Consider the following 19,099-nt stretch of genomic DNA (forward strand, 5'->3'; position numbering starts at 1 on the left):
TCATGAAATCACCATTTCCAGCTGTTTTTCTCTCTACTTGTATATTCAGATTTCCATCCAGTACTTCCTTGGTCTCATTCTAGCCCAAAGAATTTTAGTATTTCTTGTAGTATAGGTCAGATGGTGATGACTTATATAAGTTTTTGTTTACTGATACTTTCTTCTGTTATCTTCAATCTGCTGTCAAGTCTATCCAGTAAATTTATCATTTCAGATATTTTTTTTTATAGTTCTAGAATTGCCATTTGATTAAAAAAATAGTTTCTATTTCTCTGTTGGGTTTCCTCATCTCTTCTCTCATTATGAGCATATTTTCCTTTAAGTCTTTGAACATATTTGGGATAGGATTCAAAACTCAAACTTTCTCTTCCCTGTGGTGAGCAACAACTGAGACTGTTGAAATCCTATAGTCTTCCATCTGTTGCTTTACACTGAGAACTTGGGATCCTTTCAGATGCAAAAGAAGCTCGGAGATCACTGGAGGATTTGGACTGAGTTTATTCATAGATTTTAGGGTTTCTGTAGTTTCCACCTCTTCAAAGCTCCAACTTTTGTTTTCTAGGCTTTCTGCACACCTTGAATTCCATTGGCTGACTCTAAGCTATTATGACTGAGATTAGCCATATATTCAGATCCGAAATAGTTACATGAACTAATAAATCTCCCATACAAATAAGCTTATTTTTAAGATTTTATTTTTTATTTACTTTATTTATTCCCCCCAGATGGTTCTCTTGTCTGTCTGCTCATTGTTTGCTTTCCTTCTCCAGGGGACATCAGAACCTGAACCCAGGACCTTTCATGTAGTATGCAGGTGCCCAAGTGGTTGAGCCACATCTGCTCAATGTATATTTATATTTTTAACTTGCTTATTTAACCATATACACGTCTTACAAAAATGCCTGAAGTAATGTTGACACCTGTTTCTCCAATACTTCAAGCATAGAATACACTAGTTGAATAAAACAAGGAGAAAAGATCTGTCTATATTCAGGCTCATTAAGACTGAAAGGAAACTGACAAGTATTGTGTAAATAATTGCAAAGCAAGTGTTTTGAAGGTGTTCCAAGTAGGTAGAGTTATAAGAGATGTGTATATCAGCCTGAATACTCTGCAGCTCACTCCTGTGTGGGAAAATGACAACTATATGTCACAGACCCACTTTCTAGATCAACTTCCATTTATACTAGATCTATGGAAGAAAGTGCTGTCAAAGAAGTATAGCACCCTCTGCACAACTATTACCACCACTTTCCTTCATGTAGGACTTCATAGAATGTCCAGTGATGTCTAGGAAATACCAAAATCATATTGAGAGATTCTGCTTGGTTTACATAGTTGATCTGAGTAATGTAGCCCTGAAAGACCTCTCTCAGGGGTTGGGTTGACTTTTGCCTTTAAATCCTTAAACATAAGGACCTTTGAAGAGAAAAAAAATCCATTATTTCACTTCTTTCTTGAGAGTTGTCCTTTTTTCCCTCCTCCTTTGGAAGGTTTGCAATACTTTACTTCCATTTGAGCCAGAAAATTGCCCATTTCCTTTTGCCGATCCTTTTTTTTTGCTCTGAATGGCTGCTTTCAAGCTATCCATTCCTTCATCAAGACCCAACTCCATCCTGCTCATTTCTGCTTCTTTAGCCTCTTCCTGAGCCCTCCTTTTTCTTGTATTTCTCTTTTGCTTTGATTCTTTGACAAAGATGTTATAGGATGGGTCCTCTCCAGAGTCCTAGCTTGCTGAATAATGTTCCTTATTCTGGATTCTTCTGTGTACTGCACACACAGAACAGATTCCATGATCTGGTCCATGCCACCCTTGAAGTCCAGAAAGGCCTGTTTAATATCAGCCAGCTCTTCTTCAGAACCTTTGTATATTTTTTCAAAAGCTTGAATGTCCTCTAGAGATACCTTTTTGAAGAGTAACCGCCAATACACTTCCCAGTCCCGGTCTTAGTCGAGCACAGCAGAGTCCTTGTCCAATGTTCCTTGCACACTGTACACTGCTCTCTGCTCTTTGCCACTTAGAAGAGAATAGACTTTCCTGAGTCTTGAAGTTATAGAATCCTGTGGTTCTGGTGAGTAAGCTAATGTAGCTGAATTTCCTCTAGGTTCTTGGCTAAGTTGCATATTGATAGAGGTGGGGGGGGGGGGGTGGTAAAGAAGGCCAGAGCAGGGGTCAAAATGCAAGGGAAGGGAGAGAAGTCAGAAGCAGGGTTCAATAGGCAAGAGAGGACCCTCCCATACATTGTTAAAATCACAAGCTAGTTTGATTTGGTTTTACATCTGTTGCAACTAAAGAAACCCTGACTGATATAAAGCCTTGCTAATAACAGAGCATTACAGGAAAAATGAGGCTGGTTTAGTGGAGAGTCATAGACCCAATCCTCTTGTCCAGACTAAATTCAAATTAGGTAGAAACTGAGTTAAATCCATACCCTCATATCTGGGTAAAATCAAAACTGTAATTGATTATTTAATTTTTGTATTCTTTACTAGACTATTTGATCCTTGAGGGCAAAGGCCACATTCTATTTGACACTATAGTCCCAATGCTTAACATGAAGTGCTCAACAAATCTTTGTTGAATGAATGAATTTTAGCATAATGATTTTAATTGACTTGGAACCAAGCAATTAGTAAGGGATTTATTTATTTTAAAAAAGACTTATTTATTTATTTATTTATTTATTTATTTCTCTCCCTCCCCCTCCCATTGTCTGCTCTCTGTGTCCATTCGCTGTGTGTTTTCTGTGACTGCTTCTATCCTTATCAGCAGCACTGGGAATCTGTGTTTCTTTTTGTTGCATCATCTTCTTGTGTCAGCTTGTGTGTGTGGCACCATTCTTGGGCAGGCTCGACTTTCTTTCGCACTGGGTGGCTCTCCTTGTGGGGTGCACTCCTTGCACGTGGGGCTACCCAACACAGGGGACACCCCTGCATGGCAGGGCACTCCTTGCCCACATCAGCACTGAGCATGGGCCAGCTCCACACGGGACAAGGAGGCCCGAGGTTTGAACTGCAGACTTCCCATGTGGTAGGCAGATGCCCTATCCATTGGGCCAAGTCCTCTTCCCAAGGGGTTTATTGATTAACTCAATCTTCACACTGAAACCTAAACTATACTAGATACAAAAAGTAAGTTATGAGCCTGTGTGCCTGAAATACGAACTAGGTCTAGAGCTGCAGAGTGCCTAAGAGTTATCTCCTGAGAGCCTCCATGTTGCTCAAATGTGGCCACTCTCTAAGCCAAACTCAGCATATAAATGTATTACCTCCTGGGGATTACTGGCACCGAGGGATTACTACCAAGCACCAGCTGATGATGTCATTAGAAAAAGACCAGCAGAATATCTCAGCCTACATGTAATATCAGGTGTTAAAAACTGCTTTTTGACCTTGAATATAAGGGGGAAATGGAAAAGACAAATGAGTTTATGTGGCTATGAGTCTCAAAAAACAAGTTGGGAGGTCATCAGAGGGGTCATGCTTATGTATGCCTCAGCGTGGTACCAAAAATAGCCAAAGTAGATACAACCCCAGGTATTGGTTCTCCTGAGGACTACAGAGATCCACAGGTTCTATGGTCATGGCAGTTGGCTCTGGAGTTCAATGCCATGTCTGTCAGCCCTCTTTGGAGTTTGTGTTCCTGAGTGTGATGGAGTTGGACTCAGATGTGACCTTTCTACACATGTGTCTTCTGTTACTTTTACTGGACCTATGGTTAGTGCTGGGGTTGGTGTATACTCAGGAGACCTAACTCTTTGGACTATCCATGTGACAGCCAGGCCCTAAGCCTCAACAGACATGCAACTCCTACTCTCTGGTTTATTGGACTTACCCCGGCCAGCGAACAGGGAGGTGAAGAAGGTCAACCACCACATCAAGGAGCCAAGAGTGCCTATAATTGCAAGTAGGAGAATTGCATCCATCATCCATGTGGAATCTAAGTCCCCTCTTGATATAGAGGTGGAGTGGACATAACCATCCCAGGGTCCACAGAACAGAGGGATAGAGTATGGATTAGAGTGAATTTACTGATATTCTGTTCTAGAACTATTGTGATTAGTAATGGAAATAAATGTAGCATTGATGTGGAGAAAACGGCCACGGTAGCTGCTGGGGGTAGAGAGAGGGAAGAAGAGATGTGATGTGGGGGCATTTTCAGGACTTGGAGTTGTCCTGGGTGGTACTGCTGGGACAGATGCTTGACATTGTATGTCCTGCCATGACTCACTGGGTGGACTGGGGGAGAGTGAAAACTACAATGTAAACCATTATCCATGTGATGCAGCAGTGCTTCAAAATGTATTCACCAAACACAATGAATGTCCCATGATGATGAAAGAGGTTGTTGATGTGGCAGGAGTCGGGTAATGGGGGGGTGGGGGGGGCTATATGGGGACCTCTTACATTTTTTGAATGTAACATTAAAAAAATAAAAAGAGAAAAAAAAGTAAGTTCTGTTATAGCTTACTTAAAGCCATCCAATGGTTTCTCAATACACTGAAGATAAAATGTTATTTCATTTCCGTGGTCTAGAAAGTGCACCATGTTCTGGCCCTTGCTTCCCTCTTTAATCTCATTTCTTACCACTTTCCCATTTTTCCATTATACTCCAGCTCACTGGACTTTTTTTCTGTTCCAAGAGCACTTTAAGCTTATTCCTGATCCAGAGCTTTTTTGCTTACTGCTCCTTCTGCCTAGAATGTTCTTTCACACCTTTTCAGAGTGGGCTCCTCATTGTTCCCATCTCAAATGCTTACCTTCAGAGAGCTTTACGCTTGATCTCCTGACCTTACATAACTTACATGCATGAGTATGCCCCATGCATAAACTCTGTTTACTTACAACATTTATTATTTTATGAAGCTTTGTTTGTTTATTTGTTTTCTTATTTATGAGCTGTCTCACATCATAAAATATAATCTCCATGAGAACAGGAACTTTATCTGCTCTGTATTTTTAGTGCCTCTAATAGTGCTTGTTGGACACATGAAGGGATTAAATAAAGATTAAATGAATGAATGAATGTAATCATAACCACCAAACCACAGTTGACTGCAAATAATCTCATTTGTTTTCAACAATCTGAATTTAAAATGGTTAATTCACTGTGAGTCATGTGTTGAAACTGTTTTTCTTCTGGTTCTGCATGGCCAGAATTAGTTTGGGCCACAAAAGTATGGCACAATGTAAGAAAAATAGCTAAGGATCAGACCAACTTGTTTTATTGCTCTTTTTTCTCTTTGTGAAGTAGGATTTATATGTAAAAATGAGAACCATTAAAGTTAATGCTCTCTTGCAGCCTGACCATATTGATTTTTCTCCACAATTGATCTCATTCATTCTGGGCACTTATCATTTACTGGATAGTCATTTAGGGACCAACATTGACCTCTATATTCATTGTAATCATTTTCTTTGTTCATTCTTTTATACTGTGGCTCCAAACTCACCCACATGAATTCATTTGGTAATTTTTACTATAGGACCTGCTATTTCATACAATGAAGAAAACTTCTCAGCATTTTTTAATAAAAACGGATAGCCAGCATATAGAACTGGTTGAGAAGGATGCTACTTATTGTGCAGTTGAGTATGGAGATGGCATGGAAAAGCCATATTTGCCACCAAGACTTTAATTGTTTCATGCAGGAATTGAAACAAGCACAGGTCTTACTCATGGTTGACTGACTCCTTTCTGTATGTTTGATTAAACTAAATATAAATTAAAGTATGTGTGTGTCTGTAGTCTTTGTCAATCAATCAATAGCATATCTGAAATGTTGCAGGGACATTGCTAACAAGTTTTAATCTGAAAAGGAGGGAATTATCTGTTAACTTCATACACTGATAATCTGCTTCATTTAAATCAGTTCTATTCTCTCATGGATATTTTAGATAAGACTATGAAGGTTTTTGGTCCTGAATTATCTGGGTTATTCCCCCATTTCTCTAAATTTTCTGTTTTGGAGGACAGTAGAAAATGAGAAAAAAATATCTCTCGAAAATTCCTATATGACGACATCTCAGTTGGAACTTGGTAGTTATGAAGGTATTTTGAAGTAACAATTCTTGACTGCTGGCACAGATCTTTATCTCAAATTAGATCATCTCAAGACATCCTAAAAAGCTGCCACCTCATGAATGACATGAAATGTCAGATTTGGAAGCAGACAAAAATGTCTATTCCAAGCAGATCACCTCAGATAGGACATGGGAGAGAAAACTGATTACAAAAAATGGCAAAAAAAAGACACAAAGATGTTAAGAAAAAAGTACATCTTCAGGTCTCGTCAGAAGGGCACTAGACAATCAAGACTTCCAAGTATCCAATTTATGACTATCTTACAGAATAAAATACAAAAGAGCTTACAACTTGCCTTATACCTTACATATTTTCTAATATATACTATACCATATTTTTTAACATATACTATTTAATTTGATCTTCCCAACTGGCATCACATCTATGTCAAGTTATGAAAATTGGAAAATGAAGTTGAGCAATTGTATTGAAAACCTGTCTGAGTCTTGCCTCTGCCAGAGACTTCTAGCTCTTATATTAGGTCAAGTTGCCTAATCTCATTGAGCTATGGTAGCCTCATCTATTAAATGAAGATGATAGTACTAGACATGAATTTTTGTGAGGAGTAAATGAGGTAAGATGTGTAAAGTGCTTATTTAGCACAATATCTGGCACATAGTACAGACCTGTTATTATTGACTTTTTCAAGGTTACTGAGCTAATAAATCACAGAACCAGAGCCAAGACATCAATCCTTATTAAGAAGTAAATAGTCCAGATATTGAAACTCATTATAAACTTATCTGTCCATTTAACCTTTCCAAGTTTTTGAAATTGATGTTAGTGATTTGCACTACGAGGACTATGCTATACCCATTGCATTTGATATTTTAATAAAGACTTTTTTCTCTTATCCTCTGTAGTTACAGTAGATTTTATGTTCTCTCTCCAGACAGATCAGGAAATTGAAATGTATACCCACAAGTTCTTCATCCAAGACTCAGTAATGGGACTGGATGATACTGCAGGGGTGATGAAGATTTTTCTCAGTGCCTCTTCAGATTTGAGATTGGCACCGAATGGATTCTTACATCCTTATCTTACCCCTCATCTTACCCCTCCCTGCAGGTAAGTATTTTTTAAATTTTAAATTTTATTTTATTAAATTATATCATTCATAAATGAACATATATAAACAATAAGCATATAGTTAAAAGTTGTGAACTCACAAAATAAACAAGCATAACATCATACAGGGGCCCTTACATCACCCTACCACCAACACCTTGACTTGTGAAATATTTGTTACAAACTATGCAAGAGAGTCATCAAAATATTACTACTAACTATAGCTATATCTTACCTTAGGTGTATTTTTCCCCCAGCCCACCCTATTATTTTTTTAATATATTTGAATACAGAAGTTGTGAACTTACAAAACAATCATGCATATGTGTAGAATCCCCATAAATACTCCTTCACCAACCCATCACACTGAGGTGGAATATTTATTACAAATTATGAGATGATGTCATCAGACTATTACCACTAACTGTGGTCCTAACGTTTATTTGGCACGGTTTTTCCACACCCTCCCTAGTTATCAACACAGAAATATAAGGAATGCTTCACAAATTTGCATGTCATCCTTGTGCAGGAGCCTTGCTAATCTTCTCTGTATGTTCCAATTTTAGTACTTGTGCTGCCAAAGCGAGTACTGCAGGTAAGTTTTTGAATTCTAGTTTTAAGGGAAGTTCAGATCTACTCTCCTCGCTCCATTGCTTGGCCCAGGACCCTGGGCCAAGCTACCAGACTCTTCCCTGGGCTCCTATAGAGCCACCTAGATGGACTCCCTAGTTGTACTTTGGTTTTCCTCAAATCCATTGTCGTGCTGCGGACAAAGTGGCCACTTTGAAAGTGAAATCGTATCATGTCTCGTTCCCCTGATGGCTCCCATGGCCTTAAAACGGAGTTTCAAGGCTTCATGGTGACCTTGCAGGCCAGCGTGGCCTGGCTCACGTGCCTTCTCCTATCTCAGGTCGCTCTCTCCCATGCTCTTGAGGTTCAAGTCACGCTGGCCGACCTTCACTTTCTTGAAAGTGAAACTCTTGAACTCAGAGAGATCTTTCCCATCCCAGGACCTTGGCAAATGCTGTCCCCTCTCCTAAAGGTCATATTCTCCCTGCCCCATGCCAACATCGATATGGTCAGGTCTTCCAGATCTTTCAACTTTGCTTAGGGTAAATGTCACCTTCATAGAGTAACCATCCTTGACCTCTTTCTGAAGTAGGCCTCATGCTGTTATTCTCTCACATAGTTTCTTAACATTTTTCACAGGTAATCGTACTTTATCTGCAATCCTTATTTGTTGTCATGCTTCCCCTTTAAAGTGAAATTTCTTTGAGAGCCAGGACCAGGATTGTTTTGTTTACCATTGTATTTCCAAGCACTTTAAACCGCACCTTTCACTATAGATACTTAAAACATATTTGTTGAATGAATGACTCAGTCAATGCACAATTGTTGCTTTGCTGGGCCACAAATTCTCAGGGATTGAGAGTTTAGAATCACCTAGGGTTTTCAAACTGTGCTTTTAGGAATCCTTGATTCTGAATATGTGTATTAAGGCGGGGCTAATTTTCAACAACGGTGCCATAAATTAGCCTCAAATGTGTCCAAGTTATCACCCCTCAGCCCTAGAATGGCCCTAGAGCTGAAGCAGAAACCCCCAGGCCAGTAGCTTTCAACTTGTTCTGCCAGCAGTGTGTCCATTTGCATCAGTGAGCCACAAAAATATTGTTCACTCCAATGTGTGCCAGGAACTGGAAGGCTGCTTTAAGGCTTGGCTCAGAAGAAGCCAGGGAAAAGCTCTGAGTAGAACGGTTTGGGCGGAGGTAATCTTTCTTCCCCTTCCAATTGCTGCCTTATTCCCACTTTCAACATGAAGACAAACAAAACAAAACAAAAAACAGCCATAATCTTATCAGTTTTATAACATGGAACTTCTGGTTATAATTTAAGATTAGATTTTTTTTTTCTGTGGAGAAGACTCTGCCTCTTAAAAGTTTAAAAAATAATATTTGAAGAACTTCCTTTTACAAATAAGGAAACTGAGGCAAGTGATCCTCTATGATGTTTTGTCCTTAATATTCCTTTCGAAAAGACATTTTAAGTCAGTGGTTCTCAGTCTTGGCTGCACAGAAGAATTTACTGGGAAACTATTACTTTTCCAGAGCCAGGCTACTCCCCATACTAATTAACACTGAATCTCTGGAAGTGAGATCTAGACATGAGGATTTGAAGGAAAAAAGTCGACACTTGACAAGACTATTTATAATAATAAAAAAATAAATCTCTGCCCCTGCATCTCATTGGTGTCTTTGGTTTCAGAGGTGATTTGAAAAATGGTAATAAAAATAAGAAGTAATATTCTAACTAACTTAAAGACCATATTTCGAGAAAATATTTGTAATTGTCTTTTGACAGTGGAAAAACTCTGTAACTGAGAAATGATTTCTGTAAAAAGAAAATACTTGCTAAATTCAGCAATTTAATACATAATTGAAGATGACTGTCAACCTCTGTCTTTGAAGACAATATTGATTCTCACAGTTGATGATGGAGAATTGGAACTCTACGTGGGCTATTTTGCCTGATGCCTATTTCAGATTCAAGGGAAATGCCACTTAAGCCCATTAACAGCCAGTTATATGTGGCAGTATCTGGTCTGGGGACTGCAGTCCTTAGTAAGGCTACATCAAATGTGCGTCTGCCACAAGAAGGATGATAAGGCACACTGTGATTTCCTTCTATAACTGTCTATCTCTACAATGGAGACAAGAATAGTCACTTGTATGGCTATTGTGAGATTTAAATGTGATAATGTATATAAAACATTGAGCACAATGTGTGACTAGGAGCATAGGCTCAATAAATATTATTAGCACTATCATATTGTTGTTATCATAACTGTGTTGATTCTCTTGTTACTAAGAATAATCTTGAAGAAAAGAGGACTGAAACTACCCTTTAGCACACTACGAAGTCCTCTCGTGCATTCTTTTGACTTAGCACTGTGTTTGGTGGACCCTATTTTTGCATATACACTGATACTATGACCTCAAATGGTTATTAAATAATTGCATGTTAAGAGAAAAACCAAACCCAGGAATCCTTTTAGTTTGCTAACTAATTCAGGTCCAGATTGGCTCACCAATTTCAGGTTCTTAGGAAGAAAGCAGAAGAAGTTTTATAGATATTATTCCTCTTCCTCTCAGCACAGAAAAAATTGTGTTGATTCTTCTTTGGTGAAGTCAAAGATCACAGTCAAGCCAAAGACCGAGAAGATAAGGATATTTCACAGTTAGTAGAGCTAATACAAGGAAGGAAAATACAAGCTTATTTTTAAATTACAGATCATAAACCACTATTATTATTTTGCAGGGCTTGGTAGTAAATGGAAAACACAAGAGGTAGGGGGCAACCTATGTTATTTAACAACATTTCACTACCCTTATTGCCTCATATATAGAAAGGCCTACATTGAAATGTTTAAATAATAAGAGAAAATATATTAAACCAATATTTCAACAAAAGAGAAAAAATTAAATTATGTCACCTTGAACCATCTTTAGGAAGATACAGTTAGAATCAGTGAGGAAAATGTTGTCCTGAAATTAATAAAATACATGATATGTATTCGGATACTAAATTCATCATACTGAGTTAAACCAAGAACTTGAGGTAAGTGTTTTGTGCTGACCTGAATGTTACCTCCTCATGTCTAAGCTAGAACAAATATCTCTTACACATCCCTCTTCCTTCCCTCAAACTCCCCCATCGTTGGCTCTTCTCTTTTTTCCAAACTTGAAGATAACTAGTTAGGTAGGGGTAGTTAGCAGTCTTTCCAGCAATAGTGATCACTTATACCATGTGATCCCATAATTCCTGGCAGAAGTGGAAACCTCATTCCAAGAGGCCCGGAGTCTCTTTCACAGGAATTTGGGATGAGGTAAAGGAAAGAGAAGGAGAGAAGAAAAAATGGAGGAAGTGGTAAGAAAAGCACGATGGTTCCTTCTCATCGTTCAGCTGAAATGTCTTAACTGAAATGTTGTGCTTTTGCAAAAGCCTTTCCTGCCCCTCCCAAGCTAAAAGACAACCTCAGCAGCACTCTCCTTGTAGCATTTCCTGTTTTACCACCTTCGTATCGCTTAGTAGTATAAGAAATTATCTTGCTTTTGTTGACCATTTCATCACCCATCTCCCCGCAGAAGATCAGTCTGTGGGCCTGAGGCTTTTTGGCCTTTCTGTATGATGCATACAGACAAGCAAATGTTGAATGAATTCATGAAACAGTATCAGACGTCTTTTCTGACCGAGTGTCAGAAGCTACAGACCAATATTTTTTTGTCCATTTGGAAAGCTTTAGGGATAATTCAATTAAAAATATGTCAAAAATCAAGTGCTTCCAAAAGCCCTCTCCCTGACAGTCTCATGCTGCCCACATTTACTCTCTTAATGGAAGACATAACTTTGGCTATGAAAAACACCTTATAGACTAATTTTACCCAAGTCTCTAACAACAGCAAGCATCCTTTTCTTTCCAAATCTCATAGTCAAAGGAAAACATGGCTTAATTCCTCAATTTTGTCAAGGAAAGGAGTCTAGAAAAGAAATGGAAATCAGTCACCTCAAGTGAAATTTTGCAAGACAAGTAACATTGAGCTTTAAAATGTTAAAAGCTGTCTCCTGGAGGACACAAATAACTAAAGTGCAGAGGACTAGCTCACTCATCATTTAAGCTAACTTTTTTGAGACCTACCACATGCAGGGAAGTGTTTCAAGTAGGACATACTGAAAAGAACAAAGACATGTTTTTTCCTCCAGGATCCAATAATCTAATCATGTATGCTGAATAAGCACAAAAAATAGTTACAGAAGAACACAGGGTTAACTGCATAACAGAGATACAGTACATAACAGGAGCTAAGAAAATTATTAGGCACAAGAGCTCATTTTTGATGGGTAGGCTAGAGTGTATATTTTTGTGCAACAAATACTTACTGAGTACCAATTCATTATGTTCAAGGTTCTGGACATAAAAGGGTAGATAAAGTAAAATCAATCTCATGGAGTTTATTATTTAGTAGAGGGAACTGACAAATATAGAGATAAATAATTACAAATTCTGGTATGTGCAATGATAGTTAAGAACAGGGGAGCATGAGAACATTTTCTTAGAAAACTTATTTGAGTTAGGGCCAAAGGAAGGAAGGAAAGTGGTCTTGAAAGGACCATCCTGAGAAGATGACAAGTACACTTAGACTTAGAGGAGGGGAATGGCACAGCCAAGAAGTGGGTGGTGAGCCTGCAGAAAGAAAACACACATGGAAGGAAGAAATCACCTCATCGTGTTAAAGGAAATGAAAAAAGCCAAGTGGCTGGAATACAGAAAGTAGAATGGCCAGAGTTGTAGCCAGATCAAGTAAAGCCTCATAGGACATGATGAAGTCTTGTTTAGATAGATAAGATTGGAAACTTGCCAGGTTTCTTACCGTTTCTCATTTATTTAGCTCTCAATCAATTAATCATCACTGACTGGGCACAGAGCTGGGCACTTGATCACAGAAAGATGAAATGAGGGGCCCTTAAGGGAGGGCTGGAGGAAAGGACTGTTGCTCCTTATAGATAAGGGAAACTTGGAGTTTGGCCAAGTCTATGATACCTTCACTCCCCAACCCAAGGCTCTTCCTTGGTCTCATTAAAAGCATTCAGTGATAAGAATAGCCTCATCTCTGCTCATTATTAGTTAGAGGAATTTAGTTTTTAGAATTTTAGTTTAAGAAACTTCTTTAATTTGGTTTATAACTAGGTAATGTTTTACATCTGCTTTGGTGGCATCCCAAAGGGAGGCCTTTTATTATTAGCATTGCTGAATTGTGCTAAGTCTGATGTATGCCAAATGCTTTGGAAAATCCCACTGACAGCCATGGCTGCTGTGATGTTCGAAAATTACACGCGGTGATAAGATGTCAGGAGTCCCACCTGCTCCGACAAGTCGGAAGAGGCTAAAATAGTACTTCCAAGATAATAAGTGTGAAGACAAATGTGAAGATTTTCCTTGATGCCTTGGTAGTGGGGAGGGAAAAGTCTGAACATTTCTGTAGTTAGCCATTTTTCCTCTGGTCTGGGATGGTACACTTTAAAAGGTTGGGGGAGCAAAATGTGACTTAAATTTTCTCCAACCTCCTAGAATCTTTTGCAGAACTTTCTCATCTTTAATGTACCATCTAGGAATCATGTTAAGATGCAGATTCTACCTCAGGTAATTAGGATGGAACTGAGATTCTGTCCCGATAAACTTTCCCAGGGATGCCAGAGGGACTGGTCCATGGGCCCCAGTTTGCAAGGAGCTATACAATGTATATTAGAAATAGGGTAATATAGAGCTGTTGAGAGATATTGGGAAGTCATTTCTGTTCCTAAATATCATTTCCTACTTAGGAGTTTCAAGGCCCAGAGAGCCCCCTATAAGCAATATCCTCTTGTGTGCTTTCACCTTTGTTTTCTTTCAAAAAATGAGCTGAAATACATTTAAGTTCACCAAATTCTGTTGAGTCTACTTCCTCATATCTTTATCACAGCCTCTTAATTTTCTATACCTTTATTCACGCCTTATCATTTTTCCCATGGAATGCTCCAACAGCATCCTAACTAGATGTCCTGCCTCTTGTCTCTCATGGTTTTTCATATAGAAGGCAGAGATATTTTCCTAAAATGCAAAACATATGCCATGCACCATCTAAAAATCCTACAATGACTCCCTATTGCCTTCAGGATAAAACTTACGGGGATTTTGAGAGGAATTTTTGCTGTTATTCTGAAATTATAGTAAGGCTTAAAATGGATGAGAAAAGGCAAAATGTTTATGTCTTAAACTCAGATGGCCAGTAGGACAGATGGACAAGATTAGCTAGGCAGACAAATAGATAAAGACAGAGATAGGCAAAATGAATGGAAATAGAGATAGAGTTAAAGGTAGATAAATAAACACAGGGATTGGTTCAAAGAATTGGCCTTTAGCAATTGTGGAAGCAAGTTAAGTAGTCTCTGTAAAGCTGTTTTCTTTGGATCTGATTCTTGAACTTGAAATCCACAGGACATGCAGCCAGGAAGGGATGAGAGATGTTGGGGTGGGGGGGAGGCAGTCAAGAAAAAGCCAGAAACCACAAGCTCAAGGTAGAACCACTACAAAGAAGGACTAAAACCCATCAGTCCTTGCTGTCTCTGACCTTGGTAACAATGGTGTTCTGTAGAAGCCAGGGTGTTTCATCACAAAACTAAACACGTGGGGAGCATATGTGACCCAAACAGTTGAGTGCCTGCCTCCCACATGGAAGGTCCCAGGTTTGGTTCCTGGTGCCTCCTGAAAAACAAAAACAAACAACAAGAAAAACAAATGATAAAACCAATTCAGGGAAGCTGATGTGGCTCAGTGATTGAGTACCAGATTCCCACATATGAGGTCCTGAGTTCAATCCCTGGCCCCCAGTACCTCAAACAAACAAACAAACAAACAAACAACAACAACAACAAAACTAAAGATACATACCTGGTCAAAAAGTTGGAAAAGCTATAAATGAATCCAGGGAAGAGAGACGAGTTTCAGGCTCTACCTTGCAAAAAAAGCCAGTTAACAGATCAGTGAATGTGTGTGTGAGCTAAATAACAGCTTCCGTTTCCCTTCTGCCCTTAAACTCTCCCAAGAATCTCACCTTTGGCACACCTAACTGGAAACACACAAACAAATGAATTGTGGAAAATATAGTTTAGCTGAGTAAAGATAACATGTTACGAAGTCATCACATCGAGTTCATGTTTTAGTAAGCTCATAGGGCCATATTCCTTTTTTATCAGGACACTTAATCTTAGAACTTTGAAATACATTTCTCCCTAGCTCAACAGTGAACTCCATTAAGGTGGCAGATGCACTTGGTTCTGTGTCCCTCCCCCATTAATCTATATTGACTGGCAGAAGCTTTCTTTATCTATTGAATAATGAGTGGATGCATGCATGAATAAATGAAAGTCAAGAAAGCTGTAGGAATAAATACATTGGTGTATGTCAGGTTTCTGAAATATGGAGACCACAGGCACAAAAGATGCTTGAAGTAATGTTCAAAAAGATCCCTTTTCCTATGCTGAGTTATGGTTCCAAACAAAATTGAACGTCAAGGACCATATTTACTTTCCTATCAGAAACAACCAAAAATAATCATGTGAAATATATGAAAGAACAGTTTTCAAATCACTAAACATTAGGCAGTGAAAAATTGATTCTCCAGAGACAAGAAACAAATGATGTGAACTCTGTTACTGTCCCAGTTCATTGCCTTGAGAGTTTCCAGGCCAGGCACAGGTGGAAGCTCAACAGAATTCCCTGGATTTAAGAGGACAACACTGAGAGTGCATGGAAACCAAGACAACTAGAATTCCCAGGAAAGAGTTTGGAGAGAAGAAAACCACACAGAGAGATAATCTCAAAGATCTGCAGAGGCTCCTCATCAAGTACCCAGCAGAATATTGATCAATACTCTGTAAGAAAATGACCTGAGGCTTGGAAAATTACCGTCAAAGGACCTCACACAGGACTAGACATAATGATGCAAAACTGAGATGATTTTAGAATTAGAAGACAATGATATTAAAACAATAGTTATAATTCTGTAATTCACAAAGTTAAGTGGAAATAGAGAAGATATAAAAACCAACCATATTGAATGTCTAGCAATGAAAACAGTCTTTGATGAAAAATACATTGGGTTGATTTAATGACAGATTAAACATTGTAGAACAGACTAGGTAACTTGAAGACATGGCAATAAAAATTACCTAAAATGAAAAACAATAAAAGTAATTAATATAAAATAAATAAAAAATAGTGACCTATGGGACCACTTCAAGAAACCTAACATATATGCCCAAAATAGAGTAAAATTATTTCAGGAAACAATTGCCAAAATCTTGACAAAATTTAATGAAAATTATAAACCCAAAGATATAAGGAAAAAAAAAAAAACAAAAAAAACTCAATCAGGACATCATCAAAATGGCAACATAAGATATCTCCTGGAAAAGCCTTTCCTCAGAATCAACTAATCAAGGGATAAGTGACACTTGCTTGGCTTTCTGGAGGACGATAGAGACTAGAGAATAACTCCACAAATGCTGAATCAAAGAAAAAGAAAAGCAATCTCCAAGAAAGGGTAGCAGATTTTTTTTCAAGCCATGTCATTCTGGACCCCTCCTCCTCAATCAGACCTGCATAGCTTGGGAGCTTCACAGATGCAGCACAGGTATGTTTTCTGCCAAAAATGCAGACTATAGAGTCACTATCAGCAGTTAGTTAGAGCCCCAGGAATATCTAGGCACAGGAACCCAAGTCCACAGAGACCCCAGGCAGAAGGCAAGCTGTTGAGGAGCGCCACATACAAAAAGGCCCCCAGGAAGGAAAAAAAAAAAAAAGTGAGAGAGAGTGGCAGAACTGTTTGAAGAGCTGCACACACTCAATCCAATCTCTGTTAGCTGGACCAACTAAACACAAAACAGGCTTTTCTGGATTGACCACATCTGGATACCTGAGGTGAGATATGGAAAGTAAAACAGAGGCAGAAAAGCCTTGCAGAAAAAAAAAAACGGGCAGTACTGAGCTGTTATAAGATAGGATCACTCTCAGAACTGAAACATGTAAGGCAAAAAGGGCACTGAGTGAGAGAGAGAGTTTAAACAAATCACAGGAGCTGGGGAGAAAAATCAGCACAAAAAGAAACATAACAGATCAAGATCCCAGGAGAAATAACAGAGGAAAGGAAGTGTTCACCTGGAGATGAAACAAGTGCACAGAAAGTGCAATTTTAAAAGTTGTACCACATGTGCAATACAAGAATCAGAGGAAGGAGAGCTGAGAAAATCTGAACATTTAAACACAGGCTACTCAAAAGTCCAGAATAAATTGGACCAAGCATCAAAGAAGAGACTTAACACAAGGACAATCAACAATAGAACCCAAAAAAAGAGGGATAAACTGGCCTGCAGAGTTAATTCATCAAAATAATAAGTTGGCCAGACATCAGCAAAAAATTAAAAGGTATACTAAGAAACAGGAAAATATAGCTCAGTCAATGGAACAAATTAAAACTTCAGAGGAGACACAGAATTGAACAACTAATCAATAAATTTTAAAAATCTATATCAATTCAAGGAGAGGAAGGAAAATATGGATATGGAGTTAAATGATATTAAGAAGAAAATGTGTGAGCATGAAGAAGAATTTGAAAGTTTAAAAATAAACAAAATGTATGGGAAGGAAAGGAATGATAACAGAGATTAAAAATAAGCTAGAGGCATCAAAAAGCAGATTTGAATAGGTAGAAGAAATAATCAGGGAATCTGAAGACAGGACTATAGAAATGATACAATCAGAAGAACACATAGAAAAGAAAATAGAAAAAAAATTGAGCAGTCCCTCAGGGATTTGAACGACAGTATGAGCATGCAAACATATGCATCATGAGTTCCCTAGAAGAGGAAGAGAAGGGAAATGGGGAAGAAAGAATATTTGAGGAAATAATGGCCAAAAGTTCCCCAACTTTTATAAAAATCATAAATATACATGTCCAAGAATTTCAACATACTCCAAACAGAATAAATCCTAGTAGACCTACTCTGAGACACATCAAAATGTCAAATACCAAAGATAAAGAGAGAATACCAAAAGCAAAAAGAGAAAAGTGATTCATCACATACGGGGGATCCTCAATGAGGTTAAGTGCCAATTTCTCATCAGAAATGATTGAGGCAAGAAGACAATGGTATGATATATTTAAGGTACTGAAAGAGAAAGATGGTCAGCCAAAAATACTTTATCCAGGAAACTGTCCTTCAAAAAACAGTGATTTTTAAATATTCACAGACAAACAGGAATTGAGAGAGTGTATCGATGAACAACCTACCCTACAAGAAATATTAAAGGGAGTTCTGCAGGTTGAAAGGAAAAGACAGGAGAGAGTGGCTTGGAGTAGGGTGAAAAAATGAAGATCTACAGTAAGGGTGACTAAAAGAATAAATGCAAAACCCAATAGTACTGTATCCTCAAAATACAACTCTACCCTTTAATTCTGATAAGAGTCAGAATACAATTGAATAGGAAAATGCATATTTTGATAATGGGCACACAAAATATAAAGAGGTAAGGTGGGACAAAAAAATAAAGAGGGAAAAGAGAGGGATATGGGAGCAGAAAATGTTTTTGCTATTGAAACTAAGTTGGTATCCCTTCAAATAAATACATCATGTATGCAGGCTGTGTAATATAAATCCCAGAGTAACCACAATGAAGATATTTAAAATATATATATAAACAGAAATGTGAAAGGGATCAGTCATACCTCACAAAGTATCAATTATTCAGAAAAGGAAGTTGCAATAAAGGAAAAGAGAGACAAAAATATGACATACAAAAACCAAAGGACAAAATAACTGAATTAAGGACAGCTTTTACAGGAATAACACTGAGTGTCAATGGGTTAAAGTCTCTAGCCAAAGGACACATATTGGAAGTATTGACTAAAAGACATGATCCAACTGTATGTTGTTTAAAAGAGACCAATTCACTTTATATCCAAAGACAAAGATAAGTTGAAAGTGAAAGAATAAAGAAAGATATTCCATGCAAATTGTAACAACAAGGAAGCTGGAGTAGATATATTAATATCACACAAAATGCACTTTAAGTAAAAAAGCTGTTATAAGTAACAAAGAAGGGTTTTGTACATTAATAAAAGGGGCACCCTATTAAGAAGAAATAAAAACTGCAAGTATTTATGCACCTAACCATTATGCCCCAAACTAAATGAGACGTTTGTAAAACTGAAGGGAGAAATAGACACCTCTACAATAATAGTTGCAGTCCTCTATGCACCATTCTTATCAATAGATAGAACATCTAGACAGAAGTTAAATAAGGAATCAGACAAGTTGAATAGTATAAACTAGCTTTAACAGACATATACAGAA

At 38.0% G+C, this 19,099-nt stretch overlaps 1 non-coding gene and 1 pseudogene across 1 annotated transcript; both read right to left on the bottom strand.

Moving 5' to 3' along the window:
• Positions 1–1,446: 1,446 nt before the first annotated feature.
• Positions 1,447–2,124, bottom strand: LOC101413134 (dnaJ homolog subfamily C member 9 pseudogene; annotated as a pseudogene).
• A 5,513-nt stretch (positions 2,125–7,637) lies between these two features.
• LOC111762339 (U6 spliceosomal RNA) lies at positions 7,638–7,743 on the bottom strand. Its single transcript, XR_002795471.1, has one exon. It is a non-coding gene; the product is annotated as a U6 spliceosomal RNA (small nuclear RNA).
• Between the last annotated feature and the right edge of the window lie 11,356 nt (positions 7,744–19,099).

This window comes from Dasypus novemcinctus, chromosome 2 (genome assembly GCF_030445035.2).
Source record: "Dasypus novemcinctus isolate mDasNov1 chromosome 2, mDasNov1.1.hap2, whole genome shotgun sequence".
In the NCBI taxonomy this organism is placed as follows: Eukaryota; Metazoa; Chordata; class Mammalia; order Cingulata; family Dasypodidae; genus Dasypus; species Dasypus novemcinctus.